The following is a 27785-nucleotide window of genomic DNA, read 5'->3' on the forward strand; positions in this document are numbered from 1 at the left end:
TATTGACTATGCCAAAGCCTTTGACTGTGTGGATCACAATAAATTGTGGAAAATTCTGAAAGAGATGGGAACACCAGACCACCTGAGCTGCCTCTTAAGAAACCTTTATGCAGGTCAGGAAGCAACAGTTAGAACTGGACATGGAGCAACATACTGGTTCCAAATAGGAAAAGGAGTACATCAAGCCTGTATATTGTCACCCTGCTTATTTAACTTATATGCAGAGTACTTCATGAGAAATGCTGGGCTGGAAGAAACACAAGCTGGAATCAAGTTTGCCAGGAGAAATATCAATAACCTCAAATATGCAGATGACACCACCCTTATGGCAGAAAGTGAAGAGGAACTAAAAAGCCTCTTGATGAAGGTGAAAGAGGAGAGTGAAAAAGTTGGCTTAAAACTCAGCACTCAGAAAACGAAGATCATGGCATCTGGTCCCATCACTTCATGGGAAATAGATGGGAAAACAGTGGAAACAGTGTCAGACTTTATTTATTTGGGCTCCAAAACACTGCAGTTGGTGACTACAGCCATGAAATTAAAAGACGCTTACTCCTGGGAAGAAAAGTTATGACCAATATAGATAGCATATTGAAAAGCAGAGACATTACTTTGCCAACAAAGGTCCATCTAGTCAAGGCTATGGTTTTTCCTGTGGTCATGTACGGATGTGAGAGTTGGACTGTGAAGAAAGCTGAGCGCCAAAGAATTGATGTTTTTTAACTGTGGTGTTGGAGAAGACTCTTGAGAGTCCCTTGGACTGCAAGGAGATACAACCAGTCCATTCTGAAGGAGATCAGCCCTGGGATTTCTTTGGAAGGAATGATGCTAAAGCTGAAACTCCAGTACTTTGGCCACCTCATGCGAAGGGTTGACTCACTGGAAAAGACTCTCTTGCTGGCAGGAATTGGGGGCAGGAGGAGAAGGGGACAACAGAGGATGAGATGGCTTGATGGCATCACTGGCTCAATGGACGTGAGTTTGAGTGAACTCTAGGAGTTTATGATGGACAGGGAGGCCTGGCATGCTGTGATTCATGGGGTCACAAAGAGTCAGACATGACTGAGTGACTGAACTGAACTGAAAGAATTGAGAGGCCATAAGAAAAAATGATTCAAGGCTGAAATTTTCCCAAATTAATTCAAATTGATACACATAAAATTAAAATTGCACCAACAAATATGACAGAAAGGTATGACAAGTTACTGAAGCCAGAGTACAATACATAACATATAGCATCTGGGAAACCTGGACTTGACTGTCAGGGTAATCCATGTAACTGAAACTTATTTTGAAATATTAATCTTAGGTTTAAGGATTTCATTTATCTGCTTCATCATGATACTTAAATGTGGTAACATCAAGATTAAAATTATTATCCTAATAGTGAAAGAGTAAACTACTAACACTATCTATATTAATAATTTAGAACTGAATCTTTTAACATTTCATAAGCAATACGATGTCTCTACTCAAAGTAAAGCATCTCCTGGGCCTAATTTTTATTTGCTGGATACAAGGTGTGATTTTAGGCTGGTTTAGAGACCATAGATTCACAGCCTATGTATTCTTTATGTTCAACTAGATTCAACATTTAGCCAGAATCAAGAATCACTTTGAACTTTCTTTCATGAAGTCTGAGAATTTCTTCTTCTGGATACTCACTTCTCTTTCTGCTTTCTCTTTTTTGTACTGATACATTCTCTCTTTTAAATGATTCCATTCCTTGATTAACTCCTTGTTTCTTTCCTCCAGCATCAGACCTTGTTTCTCACGTTTGGCCTGAAGTTTTCTCACGATCTGCTGAAACTGGTCTTGGAAGCTAATGACCGTCTTCTCTTTACTGTCAGCTTTGTTTTGTGCATCGTCCAGTTGCTGTCAGAGCAACATGTTTTCACTCTGGAGTTGAGATAATCTCTCCTCTAAGGATGCCTGCTTTCCAATATATTTATTCATTTTGCCTTGTTCGTTCTGATACATGTGTTCAGTTTCCTGTTTTTGACACTCTGTTTGGCTTAGGTCTCTCTGGACACTTTCTAACATCAAAATCTTTTCTCTAAGAGAATCTCTAGTGTGATGCAGCTTAATTCCTAGGTTATTGAGCTTACTTTCCACTCTAGAAAGTTGCTGGGAAAGCATCTCATTTTTATCTTTTAGATTAGCCACATCGGACTTCATTACCTGCAAGTGTAACCACTCGTCTCTTGCTCTCCAGAAGGCAAGATACATGTCTCTTTTTGATGTCTGACATTGATCATGATCGTGTGACACAGCAGCCAGTCTAGAACGGTAGGATTCCACTTCCATTTCCAGTCTTCGTTTGCTTTCTTTTTCGTTCTCCAGCTTAGAGTTTAGCATTGTATTCTCACCGTCAGAGCATTAAGCTGGCCTGTATAGTGGGGGTATAGTCTTTGTTAATGTTTCCTCATTCAGTTTTATTGCCTTTTGAAGATCATCATTCTTTCCTTTTACAATTTCAGTGACCTCAAAATATTTCTTTTCCTTTTCCTGGTTTTGAATTTTCACTGCATGTATCTCCAGTCTTAGCATGGCAATTTGTGCAGCATGTGGTTTTTGTGTAGCAGATCTTTTGCTTCTTCACAACTAACAGAAACCTAAGTGAAACAAAGGAGACTTTTAGCTAGTACTCAATAAAGTGATATTTCATGATTTCTTCTGAAATGAAAGACTAACCTCTATATGTATACAATGAAAAGACTGCACCAACCGTGTCTCCAAATGGAAAAAATAAGGTTCAATACAAATCTCAGACTTTATACAAGCAGAAATACCCAAAAGTTCAAAAATTTAATTGAAGACAATGAATACATGAAAGTAAAAAAGAAACCCCAAGAAACTTTTCAAGAAGCTCAGAACTGGTGGATTCATTTTGATATTTGTCAAAACTAATACAATTATGTAAAGTTTAAAAATAAAATAAAATTTAAAAAAAAAAAAAATAAGATAATGATCTTCCCCCTGAAAAAAAAAAAAAAAAGAAGAAGCTCAGAACTGGAAAGGCTTTTCTTTGAATTGCAACGAACTTGGGAAGGCTTAAACCAAAGATGTATAGATCTGACTACACTTAAAAATTGCATCTGATGTGGTACATTTATTCAATGGAATACTACTACACCATAAAAAAGAATGAAATGCTATTTGTAGCAACAGGGATGTTGGACCTAGACATTATCACACTAAGTGAAGTAAGTCAGACAAAGACAAGTATTATATCATACTGCTTACATGTGGAATCTAAAAATGAACTTATTTACAAAACAGAAAGAGATTCACAGACATAGAAAACAAACTTATGGTCACCATAGGCGAAAAGGAGGTATGCGAAGGGAGAAATTAGGATTTGGGGATTAACATATACACAGTAGTATATATGAAATGTATGAATTGATACTTTTGAACTGTAGTGTTGGAGAAGACTCTTGAAGTCCCTTGGACTGCAAGGAGATCCAACAAGTCCATCTTAAAGGAAATCAGTCCTGAATGTTCATTGGAAGGACTGATGGTAAAGCTGAAACTCCAATACTTTGGCCACCTGATGGGAAAAACTGACTCATTTGAAAAGACGCTGATGCTGGCAAAGACTGAAGGCAGGAGGAGAAGGGGACGACAGAGAATGAGATGGTTGGATGACATCACCAACTCAATGGACACGAGTTTGAGTCAACTCCGGGAGTTGGTGATGGACAGGGAGGCCTGTCACGCTGCAGTCCATGAGGTCACAAGGAGTCAGACACGACTGAACTGAAATTGAACTGATATATAAAATAACCAACAATGATCAACATAAGGAACTACACTTAATATTCTACAAGTTAAATCTGAAAAGGAATATGTGTGTGTGTGTGTGTTAGTGCATGTGTGTTAGTCAGTCATGTCTGACTCTTTTTAACCCCCATGGACTGTAGCCCATCAGACTCCTATGCCCATGGAATTTTCCAGGCTAGAATACTGGAATGGGTAGTCATTTCCTTCTCCAGGGGACCTTCCCAACCCAAGGATCAAACCCAGGTCTCCTGTATTGCAGGCGGATTCTTTACAGCATGAGCCAGCAGGGAAGCCCTATATATGTGTGTGTGTGTGTATGAATATATATACACACACACACATATACATATATAGCTGAATCACTGTGCTGAATACCTGAAACAACACAATACTGTAAATCAACTATAATTCAATAAACAACACTACTTGCTAGCTTATAAAACACTGCATCTGATACCTAACCTATACAGCTACCTCACAGTAAGAGCCTTAGCTCTATATATATTTAAACAGACTAAACTTCATAAAAAATCTTTTTTGAGACTATGCTATCTTTCTAACATTTTAACAGTCAATTAGAAGAATTATACCTATTGATAACTGTACTAAGCACTTCTACAAACATCAATTAACTCATTAGCTATAATACTGGAAAGGAACAAGTTAAAAATATAAATAAGCTGCAGGCTTTTTGCCAGGTCTTCTGACTCTAGTAGTCCTCTTACATCAAACCACAGTTACTTCTCTAGTACAAACATACAAAGTAAGCCTCTTATTTCACTCATGGTACACACACTAATGGTAAATAAGGTAAAATATAGAGAGCTCTTCTTAGAAAATCATGAGATTATTTGCTACAGCAATAACTTTCATATCTCTTCATAATGTTTAAAATAGTAAGATGGGGGAAATACAATGAAAAACACATCATCACTAATATATATATATATATATATATATATATATATATATATATATATATATATATTATGGCATATATATCACTGTTTTCAAAAGTTCCTTGTACTGAAACAGGACACTCACAGAGCAGAATGCTCATTTTCTCACAAGCAGAAGAATGACATCCAAAATGTGGTCTCTGAACTGCCTATAGTTTCCTCCTTACCATCAGGGAAGTGATAAACTAACCTAGTGATCTTTCGAGGAAATGACATCACTACCAACAACCAGAATATCTACTGTCAGTAGGAAAAGTTTGTTTTCTTTAGAGGGGGAGAGGGGACTTTTATAAGTTTGTTCTAAAGAAACAACTTTTTAATGTGTTCAAAAGTGTTTTAACAACTGATGGCACAGTTTTTACAAATTGAAAACCTGTAAATGATGTGAAAAGTTCGTTGATAGGGTATTGGTTAAAGAAATGACAGTGGAGCCAAGAACAGACTCTTATTTAGACACTAAAGATGATAACGTGAATGGACCGACTGACACGTTCACTCCAAAGCAGAGGGACTTGGTTGTGTAGCACAGTCGATGGTGGACCACACACGGTCTTCCTTGCCTAAACCACAATCAGGGTGCCAGCTCTTCCAAGATAGTCGCAAACACTTTGAGGTCAAATCCTATGGAAAATATTAAAGGCCTCTCCTTGGATGAGGCCATTGTGTGTCACTACCTATCTGCAGCTGACAAGCGGATTTGAATTACAAATATTACTGTATCCTACAGATGGAAAATGTTTCCCTCCTCAAAATATAGATATATAGGTTTTCAAAATCCTCTATACTTTCTATGATGTATAGTGTTGGTTTTTTAAATATATACATACACAGAGACATATACACATATTTGAAAATGACTACAGAAAAGACTACCTCAGAGTTCATTTCCTTATTAGCCATTTCTGTCTCCTTTCGTTTGGCAAGGTGATTGGCCAGAATTTCATCCTGTAACATTCTGGCATTCCATTCTTGAGAAAGCTGCTTCCGAGTGTCCTTTTGCTCTTCTATAATCTGGAGAGACATTATATGAAGTTTTGGGTCCATACCATAAAAAAAAAAAAAAAAAGTTAAAAGCTTAGGAGAATTTAAAATGAAAAAAACTGTTTAAAGGAAGTAGCCTTTTTAAGCACAAGGATCTTTATTCCCACATGAATAACTCAGATCTTAATTTAAATGTCTGCTAAATTTATCACAGAGCAAAAACATAGGCAGACATATTATTGTGAAGGGAAATTTCTTTACAAAGCACTTTAGTTTTTTCACACTGTCAACGCAAGTTAGCCTGTATTTTAACATAAAAAAGCCAAAATTAATACATGGATTGGAATTAAGAATACTATTTTGCCTAATGTATCAAAAATGCCAATTAATATGTTAATGATTAAGCTTGATTTATGTCCATTCCTCCACTCAGAAAACATACACAGAGCATCTATGAAAAGCCAAGAATGGCAAGAAATTAATAACTTAAGCTCTAAATGTCACAGTTCATACTTAAGATAACAATTTTGTTCTAAACCTAAAAATACACATGAAATTAAAGGGATACTATAAATAATATTGATGAAATAGTGTCAGAAATTTGAAAATTTCACCAAAGATTGCTCTACCTGATTCAGATCATTTCTCACAGTATTCAGTTCCATTTCTAGTGCTCTGAGAGTGAGTTCAAGTTGCTGTTTCATTTCAACTTCTATACTATATTGGTCTTCTTTTCTTTTTAACTGCTCCCTAATTTTTTCATAAAACGTATCAGCATTTCTTCTCTGCTCTTCTTCTTGCTTTAAGGTGAATCTACAAAATTTATACAGCTCTTCTTAGAAACTCATGAGATTATTCACTGCTACAATAACTTTCATTCCCTCTACATAATGTTTAAAATAGTAAAATGGGGGAAAATATAATGAAAAACACTTAATAATTCTCACAGTTTTCATGCAGAGGGTTAAGAATAAAACTGCATCCATTTTCTTTTCTGTCTTGAGAAAAATGACTACTGTATACACCTGTGCATGGGAATGTAAAGTAATATACACTTCTTAAAGAATAGTTTAGAAATATAGATCAAAGACCTTTTTTAAGTTCTCATACTTTGACAAAATAATATGATGTTATTAAAGAAAATGTATTCAAAATAATTAGAAAGGTGGAAATGAATTTATAGAAAAAAAAGTTTCTTGTAATATTAAATATAATACAGAAAAGTGAAAAACAACCAAAAGTCAATTTGCTAAATAATTAATAAGGTTTACATTATGATGGACTTCTGTATGGTCATGAAAATGATGATTTGGAAAAACATGCATTAAGTTATTAGAAGCATTCACTGTTAAGAACATGCTATATTAAGAATTTCACACTCCACAATACTAGTAACACTTTCTCCTCTGTAAAATCCTAGAGGTTAAGTTAGTCCTGATAACACGTCTACATCTCTGCAGTATTAAAGGAAACAATACTTCAAATATTTCTTTAAAAGCGAGATGTACAGTACCTCAAGCTGCTGAGCTCTCATTCCCACTCCACTTTCTGATGCTCTAACTGTGATTTCACTTCTTTTGTTTTTGACAGCTCTTTCTGTAGCCCACAAACCTCACTTTCCTTTTTTTTTTTAATCTTTCCTCTAAGTAGTTCACAGTGGCTTTTTTTAAGTTCTACTAATCTTTCATATGAAAGAATCATATCCTGGATTTTCAACAAGCTAACAGAATCTGCATGATGAAGAAAACAAAGATTAAAAAAAAATTTATGTGAGTAATTTTTGAGTATAAAGGACTGTGCCTTTCACGTTCATGCATCCACGCATTGAACAAATATCAAGTGTCTATAATTTGGAAGACATTATTCTAAGCTCTGCAGATGAAACAGACTCCCCTGGCTCTTGTTTAGCTTGCAATCTAGAGAAAGATAAATCTAGAGATTAGCTTGCAATCTAGAGAAAGATAAATAAATAATTATGAACTCAGAAGGCTACTCTAAGAAAAGAGAGTTCTATGATCACATAACAGAACTTGACATAGATTGGGTCCAGGAAAGATTTCCCTGGGGAAGAGATGTCACACTGAGAAATGAAGGATGAGCAGGAAATAGTAAGTAGAGTGGGAGGAACAACGCTGTGGACAGCATTTTTAACCAAGACAGAGTGAACAGCTACTGATTTACCTTCCTGAGTGGAGCGAGCAAAAACGACACCGACAAAATACATTAAACAATGATTTTCATGACAAAGGACTTCAGGGAGTGAAGGACAACGATCCTGGAAACACAAGGTTAGCCTAAGGAACGTCCCAGCTCACTGCCTGGAGAGAATTTCCAGGCCCTAACACAGGGAGAAGGAATGGAAGCTGAGTCAGCCAGACTCCCTGACAAGAGGTGATGAAGCTGACAGTCTGGTGAAACCAAAGAGATCACAGAACAGAACGAAGGACAGGAGAGAGTAGAACAGAGAGAAAAAGGACCCTGGAGATCTGAGGAGGAGCCCCTTGGGTATTCAGCAGAGGAATGAACAGCAACCATCTGGGAGAAACCTCCTAAGACCAGGGAGAAACCATCTGAAAAGATTATTGGAACCTGTGACTTCTGCTCACTCAGTCCCAGGAATTCTACCTATTCTCATGAGCCAGGCTGGAAAAACTTCCCCTTACAGTAGAATGAATAGGGTAGTCAGTAAGGTCTTACCTCCAAGGCAGGAAATAGTCAGCCCTAGCCCCAGGGTCCCTCTGGCTGCACCTAACAAATCATAAGAAGCAAGAGCACAGAAGGATCTCTGGAAACTCTCAATATTTGGAAACTAAATCACATGGATCTAAATAACCCTTGGATCAAAGAGATAATGAAAAGAGGAATTACAAAGTATTTTGAACTGAATGAAAATGAAAACGTAAGACCAGCAGACATTTTAGGAAATTGACAAGCTGATGCTAAAATTCATGTGGAAAGAAGGGTAAAAAATAAAACAAGATGAAGATAGACAATTGTGACCTTTAACCATGAAGCAAATAGAAGCAACATTTGGGCTTTAAGCAAAGGGGTAACATGATGAGATCTGAATTTTAAAAAATAGATAATAATTGTAGTTGCTGTGTGGACTGAGGTTCCAGGATGTAGAATGGCAGGGAAAGAAGTTCTGAGATTATTTCAGTTATTCCAGGAGGAAAATGATGCTAACCTGACCTTGGGTGAAGGCACAGGAAAGAAGAGTCAACAGAAGGTACAGTGAGTGAGAATGATCATAGGCCTATGGCTCGGAGTATACACACACATTCATGTTCTTTTAATACAGAACCTACTTCTGAGATGCACAGCACTGTAACATATCCCTGGCTCTAGAGCAGTACTAGACAAGGTGTACATATATTACTACTACACCATACACAAACAGGCATTGTATTTATATTTACACTGCAGTCCTACCTTTACACCCTGTGTCAAGTTGTTCAATTAGTAGCATGGAATTCTCATAGTAAAGCAACTGGCCATCCTTGGAAGCTGTTTCAGATGACTGAGTTGTCATCAAGGTCATCCACAGAATTAATTTGTTCTTTGACCTACACATAGATAATACTATTTCAAAATGTCCTTAAAATATTTATAGAACATACTAATTGTATGAAGGTGATAAATATCTCTTCATTAAAGCAAAAACAGACACTTTTTAAAAGGACAGATTTTTTTATCAAAAGGATAACTTTATCAATAGTGTTTCTAAATTAAGTTGTCAAAGTATATGTCTCTACAACAAAGGAAGATTTTATATTTTGCTACTATTCTTTTACAAAGTACTTTTTACTAGTAAAATTTTTTTATAGTTAACTTTTTGACTTTACCTTGTTATTTTCATTAGATGTTTTCTTTGCAGGCCTAAAATAACAAATGATTCTTTTCAGGCTAATATTAAATACTTAAAAATACAAATACCTAAATTTTGTTTTTTATGTAAAGTCTTTGCATTTGCATTGGTAAGTAATTTTTATAAAAGGATTAAAACAATAAAGAAGAGTAACATTAAAGGACAAACAAAATACATTTATAATACTAATAAAACATTTAATTTAGATCAAAGAAAAGGAAAAACATAACATTACTTGCATTATGTGAAGGGAACCAGTATACCAGGATTTCTTGCAGTTGTTATTTTCAATAAGAGCTATGTTTTGCAGCAATAAAACCTATCTGGGAAGTATTCCTTAAGTCCTTATAAGAAAGAAACCCATTTTTAATAGCCATGATATTAGCCTTCTGAGGACTTCCAATGCAACTGCTATGCATTATTATAAGCACTTTATATGTCTTAATGGCATTTTAATCCTCACAAACATTATGGGAGATAGGTAATACATTAGGTCCTCTACATAGGAAGAAACAGAGCACAGAAAAGCTGAGTAAGTTGCCCAAGCCCATATAGCAGGTTACCAACAGACCCAGAGTTCAAACTCAGGAAATCTGGCTTCAACACTGTGGTTCAAAAATATGCTGAGAAAGTAGTATTTAAATAAGTCTTCTTAAGTAATATGATATCAAATGAATCCATATTATTATTCCATGTCCAGTTATAACTATAAATAATAATTTCTGAATCTTAACACATGTTTCTCAAAAAATAAAAAGTCATTAGAAGAAGCAGAGTTCCCAGGTTGCAGGGAAAAGGTGCCTCTTTTGTTGAAGAAGAAGCAGCAAACTGTTGTGTGTTTGCAAGCCTTTATTTGGAAGAAACCCATTAGCTTCTACAACAGGAGACCTCCAGATCTGCTCAGAGGACCAATATTGCAGAGTCACGGCCGAGACACTCCTCTGCACTTTGCAAGCCTTGCAAAGACATGCCTAGCTTCTAGAGTTCCTGTCCATGATGGAGCAGGCTGCAGGAATGTGTGAGACATGACTGGCACCTTACTGGCCTCAGCTCCGCTATTGCCTTTCGATTCGAACTAAGACCCAGGCCTACATGAAGAGGGGTTAGGGTCTGGTTGTTTCCAAACTTCCAAGGGCTACAGCAATGAGAGCTCTGTCAGAGGTAAGGAGGAACATTGTATGGATTCTCAAGCTATTGCTTGCCAAACACATCTTCAGTGCCTCACGGAAAGAATCAGGCTCTCTGTGCCCATTTGTTTGGTATGCAGATTCACACACAGACTGTGTCTCTGTAGGAGCCAGAAATGTTCCTGACAGACTTAGGTTCACTAGAGCTCTCCTACAGAGCAAAGACATGTGGATGTGGTTTTGCCTTCCCCTGTGAGTGTGGGCCCCTAGCTCAGCCCCAGCTCCAGGGAAAAAGCCCCTGAGAAAAGACCTTCAAGAAGTGCTTTTCTCACACACTGGCAAGAGGTGTTCACAAGATGTGGGGACAGAGAGCCCCCTCAAGGAAGAAGAGGCAGCCAAGCAGCCTGTGTTTTCAAGCCTGTATTTGGAAGGATCTGGTTAGATTCTACAACAGCAAACCTCTGGATTTGCTCAGAGGACTGAAATTCCAGAGTCAGTGCAGAGCATCTCCCCTGCCATTTGCAAGCCTTGCTCACACATTCTTAGCCTCTAGCGGTACTGAGGACATCAGAGGGCAGACGCACTGAAACCATAATCACAGAAAACTAGTCAATTTAATCACACTAGGACCACAGCCTTATCTAACTCAATGAAACTAAGCCATGCCCTTTGGGGCCACCCAAGACGGGCAGGTCATGGTGGAGAGGTCTGACAGAATGTGGTCCACTGGAGAAGAGAAAGGCAAACCACTTCAGTATTCTTTCCTTGAGAAACCCATGAACAGTATGAAAAGGCACAATGATAGGATACTGAAAGAGGAACTCCCCAGGTCAGTAGGTGCCCAATATGCTACTGGAGATCAGTGGAGAAACAACCCCAGAAAGAATGAAGGGATGGAGCCAAAGCAAAAACAATACCCAGTTGTGGATGTGACTGGTGAGGGAAGCAAGGTCTGATGCTGTAAAGAACAATATTGCATAGGAACCTGGAATGTTAGGTCCATGAATCAAGGCAAATTAGAAGTGGTCAAACAGGAGATGGCAAGAGTGAACGTCAACATTCTAGGCATCAGTGAACTAAAATGGACTGGAATGGGTGAATTTAACTCAAATGACCATTATATCTACTACTGTGGGCAGGAATCCCTTAGAAGAAATGGAGTATCCATCATGGTCAACAAAAGAGTCCAAAGTTCAGTACTTGGATGCAATATCAAAAACGACAGAATGATCTTTGTTTGTTTCCAAGGCAAACCATTCAATATCAGAGTAATCCAAGTCTATGCCCCAACCAGTAATGCTGAAGAAGCTGAAGTTGAATGGTTCTGTGAAGACCTACAAGACCTTTTAGAACTAACACCCAAAAAAGATGTCCTTTTCACTATAGGGGACTGGATTTCAAAAGTAGGAAGTCAAGAAACACCTGGAGTAACAGGCAAATTTGGCCTTGGAATATGGAATGAAGCAGGGCAAAGGCTAATAGAGTTTTGCCAAGAGAACGCACTGGTCATAGCAAACACCCTCTTCCAACAACACAAGAGAAGACTCTACACATGGACATCACCAGATGTTCAACAACAAAATCCGATTGATTATATTCTTTGCAGCCAAAGATGGAGAAGCTCTATACAGTCAGCAAAAACAAGACCAGGAGCTGACTGTGGCTCAGACCATGAACTCCTTATTGCCAAATTCAGACTTAAATTGAAGAAAGTAGGGAAAACCACTAGACCATTCAGGTATGACCTAAATCAAATCCCTTATGATTATACAGTGGAAATGAGAAATAGATTTAAGGGCCTAGATCTGATAGATAAAGTGCCTGATGAACTATGGGCCGAGGTTCATGACATTGTACAGGAGACAGGGATCAAGACCATCCCCATGGAAAAGAAATGCAAAAAAGCAAAATGACTGTCTGGGGAGGCCTTACAAATAGCTGTGAAAAGAAGAGAAGTGAAAAGCAAAGGAGAAAAGGAAAAATATAAGCATCTGAATGCAGAGTTCCAAAGAATAGCAAGAAGAGATAAGAAAGCCTTCCTCAGCGATCAATGCAAAGAAATAGAGGAAAACAACAGAATGGGAAAGACTAGAGATTTCTTCAAGAAAATTGGAGATACCAAGGGAACACTTCATGAAAAGATGGGCTTGATAAAGGACAGAGATGGACCTAACAGAAGCAGAAGATATTAAAAGGTGGCAAGAATACACAGAAGAACTGTATAAAAAAGATCTTCATGACCCAAATAATCACGATGGCATGATCACTCACCTAGAGCCAGATACCCTGGAATGTGAAGTGAAGTGGGCCTTAGAAAGCACCACTACAAACAAAGCTAGTGGAGGTGATGGAATTCCAGCTGAGCTATTTCATATCCTGAAAGATGGTGCTGTGAAAGTGCTGCATTCAATATTCCAGCAAATTTGGAAAACTCAGTAGTGGCCACAAGGCTGGAAAAGATCAGTTTTCATTCCAGTCCCAAAGAAAGGCAATGCCAAAGAATGCTCAAACTACTACACAATTGCACTCATCTCACACGCTAGTAAAGTAATGCTCAAAATTCTGCAAGCCAGGCTTCAGCAATATGTGAACTGTGAACTTCCAGATGTTCAAGCTGTTTTTGAAAAGGCAGAGGAACCAGAGATCAAATTTCGAACATCCACTGGATCATGGAAAAAGCAAGAGAGTTCCAGAAAAACATCTATTTCTGCTTTATTGACTATGCCAAAACCTTTGACTGTGTTGGTCACAATAACTGTGGGAAATTTGGAAAGAGATGGGAATACCAGACCACCTGACCTGCCTCTTAAGAAACCTTTATGCAGGTCAGGAAGCAACGGTTAGAACTGGCCATGGAACAACAGACTGGTTCCAAATAGGAAAAGGAGTATGTCAAGGCTGTATATTGCCACCCTGCTTATTTAACTTATATGCAGAGTACATCATGAGAATCGCTGGGCTGGAAGAAACACAAGCTGGGATCAAGATTGCCAGAAGAAATATCAATAACCTGAGATATGCAGATGACAGCACCCTTATGGCAGAAAGTGAAGAGGAACTCAAAAGCCTCTTGAAAGTGAAAGAGGAGAGTGAAAAAGTTGGCTTAAAGCTCAACATTCAGAAAACTAAGATCATGGCATCTGGTCCCATCCCTTCATTGGACATAGATGGGAAAACAGTGGAAACAGTGCCTAACCCAATTTTGGGGGGTTCCAAAATCACTGTGGATGGTGACTGCAGCCATGAAATTAAAAGATGCTTACTCCTTGGAAGGAAAGTTATGACCAACCTAGATAGCATATTCAAAAGCAGAGACATTACTTTGCCAACAAAGGTCCATCTAGTCAAGGCTATGGTTTTTCCTGTGGTCATGTATGGATGTGAGAGTTGGACTGTAAAGAAAGCTGAGCACAGAAGAATTTATGCTTTTGAACTGTGGTGTTGGAGAAGACTCTTGAGAGTCCCTTGGACTGCAAGGAGATCCAACCAGTCCATTCTAAAGGAGATCAGCCCTGGGTGTTCTTTGCAAGGAATGATGCTAAAGCTGAAACTCCAGTACTTTGGCCACGTCATGCAAAAAGTTGACTCACTGGAAAAGACTCTGATGCTGAGAGGGATTGGGGGCAGGAGGAGAAGGGGACGACATAGGATGAAGTGGCTGGATGGCATCACCGACTCGATGGACGTGAGTTTGAGTGAACTCTGGGAGTTGGTGATGGACAGGGGGGCCTCGCGTGCTGCGATTCATGGGGTTGCAAAGAGTTGGACACAACTGAGAGACTGAACTGAACTGAGCAGTACTGAGCATGAGGGAACAGGTTTCGGGAGTGTGTGGGACAAGACTGGGTGCCTTACTGGCCTCAGCTCCACTATTGCCTTTCAGTTGAACTAGGCCCCAGGCCTTCTTGCAGTTGGGTTGGGGTCCGGTTGTCTCCAAACTGGCCAAGGGCTGGAGCAATGGGAGCAGTGTCAGAGGTAACGAAAGAGGAATCGGATGCATTTTCAAGTTGTTGCTTGGTCACACAGCTGTAGTGCCCCACAGAGAGAAACAGGCGCCTTGTGCCCCTAGGTCAGATATGCAGGTTCACACACAGAGTGTGTCTCTGTAGGAGCCAAGAATGTTCCTAACAAACTTAGGCTCACTGGGCTTTCCTGCAGAGCAAAGATGTGTGGATGTGGTTTTGCCTTCCCCTGGGAGTGTGGGTCCCCTACCTCGGCCCCAGGCTCAGGGGAAACAGCCCCTGAGGAAAAACCTCCAAGACGTGGTTTTCCCATCAGCTGGGAAGTGAAGTTTGCAGAATGCGGGGAAAGCGACCCTCCCTCAGGGAAAGAGAGGCAGCCAACAGCGTGTGTTTGCAAGCATGTATTTGGAAGGAACAGGTTAGCTTCTACAATGAGAGACCTCCAGATCTGCTCAGAGGACTGAAACTCAGGGCCAGGGCCAAGCTCAGAATCAGGGCTGAGCATCTCACATGCCATTTGCAAACCTTACAAAGAGATTCCTAGCTTATAGCGGCATTGCCCATGAACGAGCAGGCTGCAGCAGTGTGTCAGGTATCTTTGGGCACCTTACTTAGGTCAACTCCACTATTGCCTTTCACGTGTATTTTGGCCCCTATGCCCAGTATTGAGGGGTGCACACAGGGTGTTTTCCCTGAAGGATCCAAGAATGTTCCAGACAGGCCTAGGCTCACTAGCTGCTGCTAGGCTGCACATTATGCTATACTTATTGCTAACAGTAAAAATACCATTGGAGCTCTAATTAATTTTTGTTTTTGTTTTTGTTTTTGTTTTTTTACTTGCAATGCTAGTGATAGAACAAAGGCTGATATCTACATCAAACAGGGGAAACGTAATGGAAACTAAACAATTTAATGTAATAACATTGCCGTGCTATTACACAGTCAAATGGACATTCAAAAGAACATGATTCTTCTGAATGTTTATTTCAGAAAGTTAGAATTGGATGCCTGCAAACAATAAAACTAATAATGTATTAAAACATAATGTTAATAATATACAGTTGGTCATTCTTTTTCCTATTCTACCACAGCTAGTTGACTAGAAGTCAGCTTTAGTAACTATTACTAACGTGAGACCCTCATCAATAAGTGAAGATATATAGGAAAATCCATAATATATCTAAAAAACATCAAAGATAAAATGATGATAAAAAAATACAATGACATCTTAGATGGTATAAGAAATAGGATGATTATGAAAGCAAAGCCCATGATCACGTACAGGCCATGGAAGCCTGTGACTGTCACGAGTGTTGATTTCTCCTTTATCTGAGGTTGTAAAATGTGCTTTGTAAAATCCTGAGGTCTGCAGCAGTTGTAATCTCCTGAAGAGATTGCAATCAAAAGGGTTTCTAGAATATCCTGACGATTTCCATCTACCAGGCTGTGGTGAGCTCAAGCAATACATACTCCAGAGAACAGAAGACAGACATGTTAGGAAGTGGAAATGACTTCTAGTGCACTTAGGGAGAAAGTGCCTGTTGCTGCTCAGCCTAGTACAAGTGTAGAAGCAACACCTCAGTGATTCAACCTTTAAAGACTCTATACAAATGACAATGACTGGTAGGAATAAACTTTCAGAAGTGCCTTCTCAGACTTCCCGTCATAAACACAAGCATAATAAAAACACTGAGTTTTCATGGTCTCACACAAAATTAGACTCACTTATGACAATGGCCGAAGAGGCTCCTATAAGACATTGGGGCTGGGATTTACTGTAGGATGCACATCAGTTTAGTGCATTGCTATGTTATAGAAATATGTGTTATTGACAGGGTAATGACATATTCTGCAATAACACAGCAAATAACACTACAAATTCAAGGAACATGGCTACAATGACAATAGCTAACTTCATGATGGCTACTATTTGGTAGAGCTAGGATTGCCTCTCCCATTAAGTACTTAAATGGCCAACTGTGATATTAGCCATTAGTTTCTCACTGTAATTCTCACTTAGAAACCGAATCTAATACTTTCCATGCTTACTAGCACAAGAACAGTGAAAGATCCTTGTAGAAGACAGTCAGACAGACATGCTTCTGTTTTATCACAGAAGCTGCTTAGGACCAGTCCTCCTCACAGACAGATTGCTAGTTCCAAATTTACCGACAGTTATGCAGATATTCTTTACCAGTTGAGCCACCAGGGAAGCCCTAATAGCTCAGTTGGTAAAGAATCCGCCTGCAATGCAGGAGACCTCGTTTGATTCCTGGGTCGGGAAGATCCCCTGGAGAAGGGATAGGCTACCCACTCCAGTATTCTGGCCTAGAGAATGCCATGGACTGTATAGTCCATGGGGTCACAAAGAGTCAGGCATGACTGAGGCACTTTCACTTTCACATGCGGATATTTTTTTTTTTAATGTGGTAACAGATCTAATACCTTTATCAAGCTAACGAATGAGTAATATAAATATGAATAATCAACTTTGTCCTTCATAGGTATTACCGTCCAGTATTGCTTTGAGAGGAGTTGAACTACTCATTGTTAAAGAGAAACGATCCTTTCCTCTTTGAAACAATGGTGAAGCACTCAGTTGGATGTGGTGAATAAAATACTTAAGGATCTAATACATAAAAATGCAATAGGCAAAGCACATTATTTTTCCACTCCCTTTCTCAAAGGATGGAATATTTTGTATTTGCCCTGATTTTATGTCTTGACTTCATGTACAATTGTATATTGATATTTTTAGTTGAAATACAGTAGAACTAAGAATATTGATATGATACTAATAAACCATGTTAGTATGTGTTGTTGTCACATAGGATTCACAGATTTAAATTAACAGTTGTCAACGTAAAGGATTAATGCTATTTAGCTTCTTCATGAATCTATACCATGAATGAAGAGCTTTTCTCAACATATTTCACTGAGGGAACTACAAGGATGATAGGCATATTATGCTTCAACTCATGGATTTCTAAGCATTGCTCACAATACTGATCTGATTTTCAACATCAGGGTTCTTTCAGTGTCCTTGAACAGCATTTGTTTTTCTGTTCAGTTCAGTTCATTTTGGTCGCTCAGTCATGTCCGACTCTTTGCGACCCCACTGAACCACAGCATGCCAGGCCTCCCTGTTCATCACCAACTCCCAGAGTTTACCCAAACTCATGTCCATTGAGTCAGTGATGCCATCTAACCATCTCATCCTCTGTTGTCCCCTTTTCCTCCTGCCTTCAATCTTTCCCAACATCAGGGTCTTTTCAAATGAGTCAGCTCTTCGCATCAGGTGGCCAAAATATTGGAGTTTCAGCTTTAGCATCAGTCCTTCTGATGAACACCCAGAGCTGATTTCCTTGAGGATGGACTGGTTGGATTTCCTTGCAGTCCAAGGGACCCTCAAGAGTCTTCTCCAACACTACAGTTCAAAAGCATCCATTCTTCTGCACTCAGCTTTCTTTATAGTCCACTTATATATTCTGTATACAGAAGAAAAACACTCATAAGTATAAAACTTGTTCACATAAAACGAGTGTATGAATTGTTATCTTCCCAACCCAGGGATCAAACCCACATCACTTCCATCTCCTGCACTGGTAAGCAGATTATTTACCAACTGTGCCACCCAGGAATCAATATACATTTCAAGAACCACTGCCATCAGCTTCTCCTGTTCATGACCGAAGCAGGAGAAAGAACACTGGAAGAAGTACTCCTAAGTGTATTATTTAGTCAAGGAACTATTATGCTGGGTATTCCAGTTATTACTGGGACAAGTCAGTTCCTCCAATGATGATGGGTATAACTGAAAAATTCTTACAAATTCATGGGATGCAATGTCTACATGATAAATGTGTTCATCTTATGCTACTGCTTCAGGTATGCCTGCTTCAGCATGAAGGACTGCACTTAAAGGGATGCCTACTCTTCCAGCTCAAGCAACAGATACTGAAGTGCAGATAATTGTCCTTTGTTGAAAAGGATCAGCAGTTTGTCAACATATGTAACATGCTAGAGCAAGCCTTGGGATGCAACTCTAAAAACAGGGTAGGCCCTCTTTTTGCCAAGCTGTACGATAAAATATAAATCAAAAAAAGAAGAGATTCCTTAAAAAACTGGAAATAGAACTGCCTTATGACCCAGAAGTCCCACTGCTGGGCATACACACTGAGGAAACCAGAATTGAAAGAGACACATGTACCCCAATGTTCATTGCAGTGCTGTTTACAATAGCCAGGACATGGAAGCAACCTAAATGTCCATCAGCAGATGAATAGAAAGCTGTGGTACATATACACAATGGAGTATTACTCAGCCATTAAAAATAATACATTTGAATCAATTCTAATGAGATGGATGAAACAGGAGCCTATTATACAGAGTGAAGTAAGCCAGAAAGAAAAACACCAATACAGTATACTAACGCATATATATGGAATTTAGAAAGATGGTAACAATAACCCTGTACACAAGACAGCAAAAGAGACACAGATGTATATCACAGTCATTTGAACTCTGTGGGAGAGGGAGAGGGTGGGATGATTTGGGAGAATGGCATTGAAACATGTATGATATCATATAAAAAATGAATCACCAGTCCAGGTTCGATGCAGGATACAGGATGCTTGGGGCTGGTGCACTGGGATGACCCAGAGGGATGGTATGGAGAGGGAGGTAGGAGGGGGCTTCAGGATGGGGAGCACATGTACACACGTGGAGGATTCATGTTGATGTATGGCAAAACCAATACAATATTGTAAAGTAATTAACTTATAATAATTTTTTTTGGCTTTTATTTTTTATTTTATTTTATTTTTTAACTTTAAATATTGTATTGGTTTTGCCATACATCAAAATGAATCCACCACAGGTATACATGTGTTCCCGATCCTGAACCCTCCTCCTTCCTCCCTCCCCATACCATCCCTCTGGGTCATCCCAGTGCACCAGCCCCAAGCATCCAGTATCATGCATCGAACCTGGACTGGTGATTCATTTTTTATATGATATCATACATGTTTCAATGCCATTCTCCCAAATCATCCCACCCTCTCCCTCTCCCACAGAGTCCAAAAGACTGTTCTATACATCAGTGTCTCTTTTGCTGTCTTGTATACAGAGTTATTGTTACCATCTTTCTAAATTCCATATATATGCGTTAGTATACTGTATTGGTGTTTTTCTTTCTGGCTTACTTCACTCTGTATAATAGGTTCCAGTTTCATCCATCTCATTAGAACTGATTCAAATGTATTCTTTTTAATGGCTGAGTAATACTCCATTGTGTATATGTACCACTGCTTTCTTATCCATTCATCTGCTGATGGACATCTAGGTTGCTTCCATGTCCTGGCTATTATAAACAGTGCTGCAATGAACATTGGGGTACACGTGTCTCTTTCAATTCTGGTTTCCTCAGTGTGTATGCACAGTAGTGGGATTGCTGGATCATAAGACGGTTCTATTTCCAGTTTTTTAAGGAATCTCCACACTGTTATCCATAGTGGCTGTACTAGTTTTCATTCCCACCAACAGTTTAAGAGGGTTCCTTTTTCTCCACACCTTCTCCAGCATTTATTGCTTGTAGACTTTTGGATCACAGCCATTCTGACTGGCGTGGAATGGTACCTCATAGTGGTTTTGATTTGCATTTCTCTGATAATGAATGATGTTGAGCATCTTTTCATGTGTTTGTTAGCCATCTGTATGTCTTCTTTGGAGAAATGTCTATTTAGTTTTTGGCCCATTTTTGGATTGGGTCATTTATTTTTCTGGAATTGAGCTGTAGGAGTTGCTTGTATATTTTTGAGATTAACCTCTACTTAAAATAAATAAATTTAAATTAAAAAAATAAAAAGTTTAGGCCCTCTTTTTGCCAAGCCCTGTGATAAAATACAAATAGAAAAAAAAAAAGAAAGAAAGAAAGAAAGAAAAATAGCAACGATTTTGTCAGGACTGCCTCACTTTTTCTTTCTGGATGGCAGGAAGCAGACACTGAAGCCAGATGACTGTAGGATTTAATTGTGAGCTAACATTGGGTGGGGTGGAAGCTCATCACTCTAGTAAGAATGTGGCTCAATTAAACCGTTTGACTTTCATTCTCTTCATGCACATAGAGTTCTATAATCCTTCTTTAAGGAATTCAATAAGTTATACTTCCTTACACCTTCACAATCTCTTGGTTTACACGAATGTCAATTCCTAGACCAGCACTTATACAATGAGTATTACAGGTAGTAATAGTGCATAAATGATGATGAGAAATGACAGGAAGTTTATTTTTTATCTGTTTGACTTCTCTATTTTTATATAATCAAGCAATGAAATATACTTATGGATGTGAATATTTTAGTGGCGTGTATAATACATGTTGACTAATGCTATAATAACTCATAGTGTTGCCACAATAATTGTCATGGTATTATGTCTTTTTTATATATTCCGTTTGAGATTCTGTTCCATTATACATTATCAGAAGATATTCAATACAGTTTCCTAAACTATACGGTAGGTCCTTGTGGTTTCTTTCATATATAGTACTATGCAGTTGTTAACAATTCAAATGAAAACTGGTACACAAATATTCATAGTGACCTTATTCACAATAGCCCAAAAGTAGAACGCATTCAAGTGTCTATCAGTGGGTGAATGAATATGCAACACAGGGTATATTCAAAAGCTTGAACAGTATTCTACCATACAAAAAGATAAACTGAAATGGTTCTGCCACTGAGCAAGACATTACAGAAATTACTCCAAAACTAACACATGGAATAAATAGATATTTCAATTCTAATTCATGCTTTGTACCCAAAAGGTTTGGAAAAGGGGGCTGAAAAAGCACGTACTTCTGCAGTCATAGTCACAACAGCATGATTAACACTGTCCAACAAACAGAAGCAATCTAAGTGTCCATGGACAGCCAATTCCATAAACAAACTGTGGTATACACACAATGGAATATGATTCGGCCCTTCAAAGTCGGTAATTCTGACAATGCTACAATGTGGACAAACCTTATGGTCATTATATTAAGTGAAATAAACCAGACCAAAAAAGGACAAACGTTCTGTGATTCCACTAGTATGAGATATCCAAACAAGTCAAATCCAAAGCCAGAAGAAGCAGAAAGTGATTCCCAGGGATTGAAGACAGTTCATGTTTCACGGAACCCACCCAGTTTCCCTTGGGGAAACTGACTTCCCGTGACATCTCCAAAACCAATTATACAAATAATTGGAATCCATATCCAGTCAAATGAATGTAGACATAATTTTACAATTTATACCAACCTCACTCAAACTTCTCAACAGACAAAAGGCAAAACTGTGTCTATGGTACTTCAGCTTTGCTTAAAACTGTATCTACAGTACCTCAGTCTTGCTTATGAAATTTAACCCAAAAAAAAGGAAAAAAAACACTAAAATCTATCCAAAAAAGGACGTAAAATTTATAACATGAACTTTAAAAAAATATAAATTTAAACCGTGAAAAATCTTATTCACAAAACTTAAACACAAGCCACAGAGAAATATATTTGCAAAATACATATTTGATAAAGAATTGTACCCCAACCATACCAAAAAATCTAGAACAAACAACCTCATTAAAAATGTATAAATCTTTCCAGCTTACTTCACCAATACAGTATACTAATGCATATATATGGAATTTAGAAAGATGGTAACAATAATCCTGTATACAAGACAGCAAAAGAGACACTGATGTATAGAACGGTCTTTTGGACTCTGTGGGAGAGGGAGAGGGTGGGATGATTTGGGAGAATGGCATTGAAACATGTATAATATCATATATGAAACGAGTCGCCAGTCCAGGTTCGATGCACGATACGGGATGCTTGGGGCTGGTGCACTGGGATGACCCAGAGGGATGGTATGGGGAGGGAGGAAGGAGGAGGGTTCAGGATCGGGAACACATGTATACATGTGGTGGATTCATTTTGACATATGGCAAAACCAATACAATATTGTAAAGTTAAAAAATAAAATTTTAAAAAAATGTATAAATCTGACCGCCTGGCCAAAGAAAAGAGATAGATAGTAAATCAGCATATCAAAAATACTCAAAATAATATATCATTAGGAAATTATAAACTAAAACAACACTGAAGTAGCACTGCACACCTATTAGATTCAGTAAACTCAAAAAAGTGGGGCAGGGCTTCTCTGGTGGCTCAGTGGTAAAGAATATGTGTGACGATGCAAGACATTCAAGTCTGATCCCTTACCCAGGAAGATCCCACATGCCAGAGAAACTTAGCTGGATTTTTCCACAGCTAAATAAGGCTCACCTGTGATCTGAACACTACATGTCTAGCACTTACTAAACAGCTTTGAAAAAGTGTCCAGACAAAAAGTATCACACAATTATACAGAGCAGCTCTACTTGTAACAGCTAAAAACTTTCAAATATCAGGATGTCTTCGGTCGAAGACTGTGTAAGCAAATTGGGATACATCCAAAGTGAAGGGGAGCAAATGCTACCCCAAAATGTACCTCTTCAGCATGAGGATTAGTTGGACTTAACTTTTTTTTTTTTAAGAGGACACATGATCATCTCTGAAACCCAAGTTCAAGATGGCTCTTCTGTGAGTCACATTTACAAGAGAAATCTCATTTCAAAGGAATCCTCAGTATATATCAGATAGAAGGATGACAGTCTTGTGAAACTTTTTTTTTTTATCTATAGGGAAAGTTAAGACGTAAATCTGTACAAAGACCATACCCTTCCTTTCCTTTGGTTTTATTTTTTAATATTGATTTGTTTTTGTATTTGGCTGCACCAGGTTGACATTCGTTGAGGCAAGCCAGATATTTAGCTAAAGCATACGAACTCTTCGTTGTGGCATGGGAGATCTAGTTCTCGGATCAGGGATTGAACCTGGGCCTCCTTCTTTGGGAGTGTCCAGTCTTAGCAACTGGACCACCAGGAAGCCCCTGTTTTGTTTTTAGATGAAGATGGTATCTAAGGTGATATCTTGGGCCATTTCAGTACTGACTCAGTTTCCTGAGTTTCTCCAAAACACACATAAGATACACATTATTAAACTGCTTTGCAAAACATGTAAAGGTAGTTGATACTACAACACTGTATGCTTACAAATATCTAAATGGTAAATGACATGTCATTTATTTTTAATTACTATGGGCAACAAAAAGAATGCAGGATTCATACATGTTACAACATGAATAAACATTAAAACCATTTTTAGTGAAAAATATCCATATAGAAAAGGCCACCAAGATCCCATATTCACCATGTCTGCTTTAAATCCATGAACTTTGTCCAAATAACTGAAAATCTCAGTAACGCTCTAAAAAAATAAATAAATAAATGATGAGGAAAAGGATGGGAAGAAAAGATATATTCATACAACTGAACAATTGCTGAAAGGGAAGTGGGGCTGTGGATTATATTACACTGTAGAAACCATATGATTTCCTGATTTTGGAGATTATGTGCTGGTTCTGCAGGAGAATGCACCAATTTTGGATAAAACACATAGAGTATTTTAGATGATGTGGCAAATGTGAGCACTTTTTGCTAGGAGTTTTCTGTATGTTTTAAATTACTGGAAAGTAAATTATGTTTCAAAACAACCAAGTCAATACCATAAAAGAAAATCAGATTAGACAGGCATGAAACTTTCCTATAGGGGCCAAGACTTACCCAGACGAAGTTCAAGGGAAGCTGTGATGTTAACTGCCCTTGAAGGAGTCCACATGGAATGAAGAAGTACTGTGGGAAGTCTATTAGTAACCACCATGCCTTGGGTCCTCTGGATGACCTATTGCAGGAGAAACAAATTTTACAAATAAAAATTTCCCTGTAACTTCACAAAAAGTTGTTAGACTACACTCGGTAAAGTTGAATAATTTCTGGTCAATTTACAATCATATAGAATACTACAATTTACAATCCCAATCAATATACAAAATCACTTGCTTTTCTATATACTAATAACAATCAGAAAACAAAATTAAGAAAATCCCATTTATAATTGCATCAAAAATAATAACACATCTAGCAACAAACTTAATCAAGGACATAAAAGACCAGTAGTCAGAAAACTAGAAAGCACTTGTAAAGAAACCAAAGAAAATACAAATAAACAGAAAACTATTCCATGCTCATGCACTGGAACAATGAGGAATTAAAATGTTCATTCCAACCAAAGCTATCAACAAATACACTGACTGCAATCACACAATAATATTCAATGGCATTTTTCACAGAAATAGAAATATTCCTAATATTAGGCTGCTAATATTGAACAGGACCTTAAACGGCCAAAAAGACTCTGAGAAAGAAGAACACAGCTGGAGGCATCTTCCTCTCCAACTTCAAACTACATCATGGAGCTGTAGTAACCACCACAGTGAGGAACAGGCAGGAACACAGATACATGGACTCCAGGAAAGAAGAGAGAGCCCAGGAATGAACCCACATGGGCGTGGTCAGTTCATGAAAATCAAACCAGGAACGAGCGAAGAGGAAAGGACAGTCTTCTTAAGAAACAGTGACAGGAAAACTGACCACCTACTCGAAAGAACATCAGTGAAGGTCGTCCTCTAGATCATCTAACAGAAATTGAACTGAAAACCCACCATTTTGCACATGGAGCTCTTTGCCCCTCTGAGTCCTCTGAGATGGACCTCCTGTCAGCATTCAACTGGACACAGAAAACATCTACTTCGTCCTCATTTTCCCCTCTTGCAGCACCTCCCTGCTGGCAGGCACTGAGGCAACCCCGTTCCTCTCAGCAACCCCGTTATCCAGGAGCCCAAGACCCGTGACAGCCCTCAAGAGACAAAGCTCCCATGAGCTGGTCACCCAGCCCAGCCTGAAGGCAAAGCATCCTGCATCCACGTGTCAGAGGGGGTTTTGGTTCCCCCTGCGGAGAGAGAGCCAGAGAAAAGCGGGTAGCCCCATGCTCACAGACCTCAGAGGGCTCACCCAGAAGCAGCTCTGCTGCGAGCACTCAGACTGGAAGCCCAAACTGAAATGGAGCAGAATAGCTCCAAGACCCTCCTCAAAACATGGCTAAGGAGCAATCAGAGTCTGTATGGAATGCATCCATAAAAAGGAGCACATTTGAATCAGTTCTAATGAAAGGGATGAACCTAGAGCGTATTAAACAGGGAAGTCAGTCAGAAAGAGAAAAACATGGAATTGAGAAGGATGGGTCTGACGAATCTGTTCACATAGCAGCAACGGAGATGCAGACATAGAGAACAGACTTACGGGCAAGGGTGGGGAACAAGAGGGAGAGGGTGAGATGAATGGAGAGAGCAGCATGGATGCATGTACACCAACACTGGTAAATAGAAAACCAGTGGGAATTTGCTGTATAACTCAGGGAACTCAAACTGGGGCTCTGTAATAACCTAGAGAAGTGGTGATGGATGGGATGTGGGAGGGAGATTCAAGAGTGAGGGGACACACATACACCTATGGTTAATTCATGTTGATGTATGACAAATCAAACCAATATTGTAAAGCAATGATCAATCAACTAAAACTAAATAACTGCTAAAAAAAAAAAAAAAGGTGAAATGAACAGAAACACAAACTTTGCAACTAACACCATAATTCAATTTAAAAAACTATACAATTTGAGAAAACAACAAAAGATCTACATGACCTTTGGTCTGGTGATGAGTTCTAACACACAACAAAAAAGCCAACTTACCAAATTAGGAATATAAATTATTTAAAACATTGACTTTTACAATTTTATACATTTACTCTGTGAAGGACCTTATTTGATAGAGACAAACTGTTAAATGAACCACTGACCACCCACCCTTGCCAGGCAACAGAGAAAAGAAAACACTTGCAGGAGTCATCTTACAACAGGAGGTCCTGGTAAGGAACAAGGAACTAACAAGCTACCACCAACCAGAATTCTGGAGAGGTCAAAAAGAGATGGCAGACTGCAGTCCAGAGGTCCTACCAACTTCCCAGGATCCTCCTCACTGGAATCCATCTCGGCTGAGTGATGCATGTGCCCCCAGGAAGGATTCCAATTCAGAATGTCTGGCAAAAGACAAACCAGAAACTAACCCAATGACCAGAAAACCTGGGACGGTGAGCCACGTGGCAGAGCAGTTTTCTCTGTTTCCCTCACCCTCCTGCCCTCCACCCCGGCAGCCCTTCTCAATGAAATCTCTTGCTTGGATGGCACCTCCTCTCCTTGGACAATTCATTTCCAAGTGTCAGACAAGAACCCACTCTCAAGCCCTGGAAGGGATCCCACTTCCTTCATCAAAACCACAATCCAGGAGAAAATATCTTCCAAATGCTACCTAGTAGAGAAGGCAATGGCACCCCCTCCAGTATTCTGGCCTCAGAAATCCCAGGGACAGAGGAGCTTGGTGGGCTACAGTCCAACAGCAGGGCATTTCTGAGGGGAGAAAACAGTCCCGGGGAAGCTGAGGCACTTACCAAAGGCCCCAGGGCTTTGGATGGCACAGCCAGAACTGTGGCTGAGGACTCCAAGCTGCCAGGACTCTTGATCCTGGCCTCTCTCACCAAGTACATGTGTGGAAAACTAGAATCAAAAATATGCCTGAGGGCTTCTCTGGTGGCTCTGTGGTAAAGAATCTGCTTGCCAGTGATGGAGATGCAGGTGTGATCCCTGCTATGGGAAGATCCCACATGCTATGGAGCCCGTGTGCCACAACTGCCAAGCCTGTGTTCTAGATCCTGGAAGTCATAATGCCGAGTTCACATACTGCAACCACTGAAGCCTATGAGCCTGTGCCCCACAACAAGAGGAGCCACTGCAGTGAGAAGCCCACACACCACTAGTTATGGCCCATGCTCACCTGAACTAGGGAAAAGCCCACACACAAAGACTCAACACAGCCAAAAATAAATAAAATTGCTTTCCTTAAAAATGCATATCTGACAAAAATCTGTACTCAAATTGTCCAAGAACACTAGAGCAAACAAGCCCATTCATAATTAGTAAAGATTGAAATAGACACCTGGCCATGGAGGGTATACTGATAGTAAACTAGCCTACAGAAGCATATGCAAGATACTGGTGGGATGCATGCACAGCCCC

General features: G+C 39.1%; 1 pseudogene; it reads right to left on the minus strand.

Annotated features, from left to right (window-relative positions):
- Positions 1-1121: 1121 nt before the first annotated feature.
- Positions 1122-26702, minus strand: LOC139180559 (ankyrin repeat domain-containing protein 26-like; annotated as a pseudogene).
- Positions 26703-27785: the final 1083 nt, after the last annotated feature.

The sequence above is a fragment of the Bos indicus genome, chromosome 29 (genome assembly GCF_029378745.1).
Source record: "Bos indicus isolate NIAB-ARS_2022 breed Sahiwal x Tharparkar chromosome 29, NIAB-ARS_B.indTharparkar_mat_pri_1.0, whole genome shotgun sequence".
In the NCBI taxonomy this organism is placed as follows: domain Eukaryota; kingdom Metazoa; phylum Chordata; class Mammalia; order Artiodactyla; family Bovidae; genus Bos; species Bos indicus.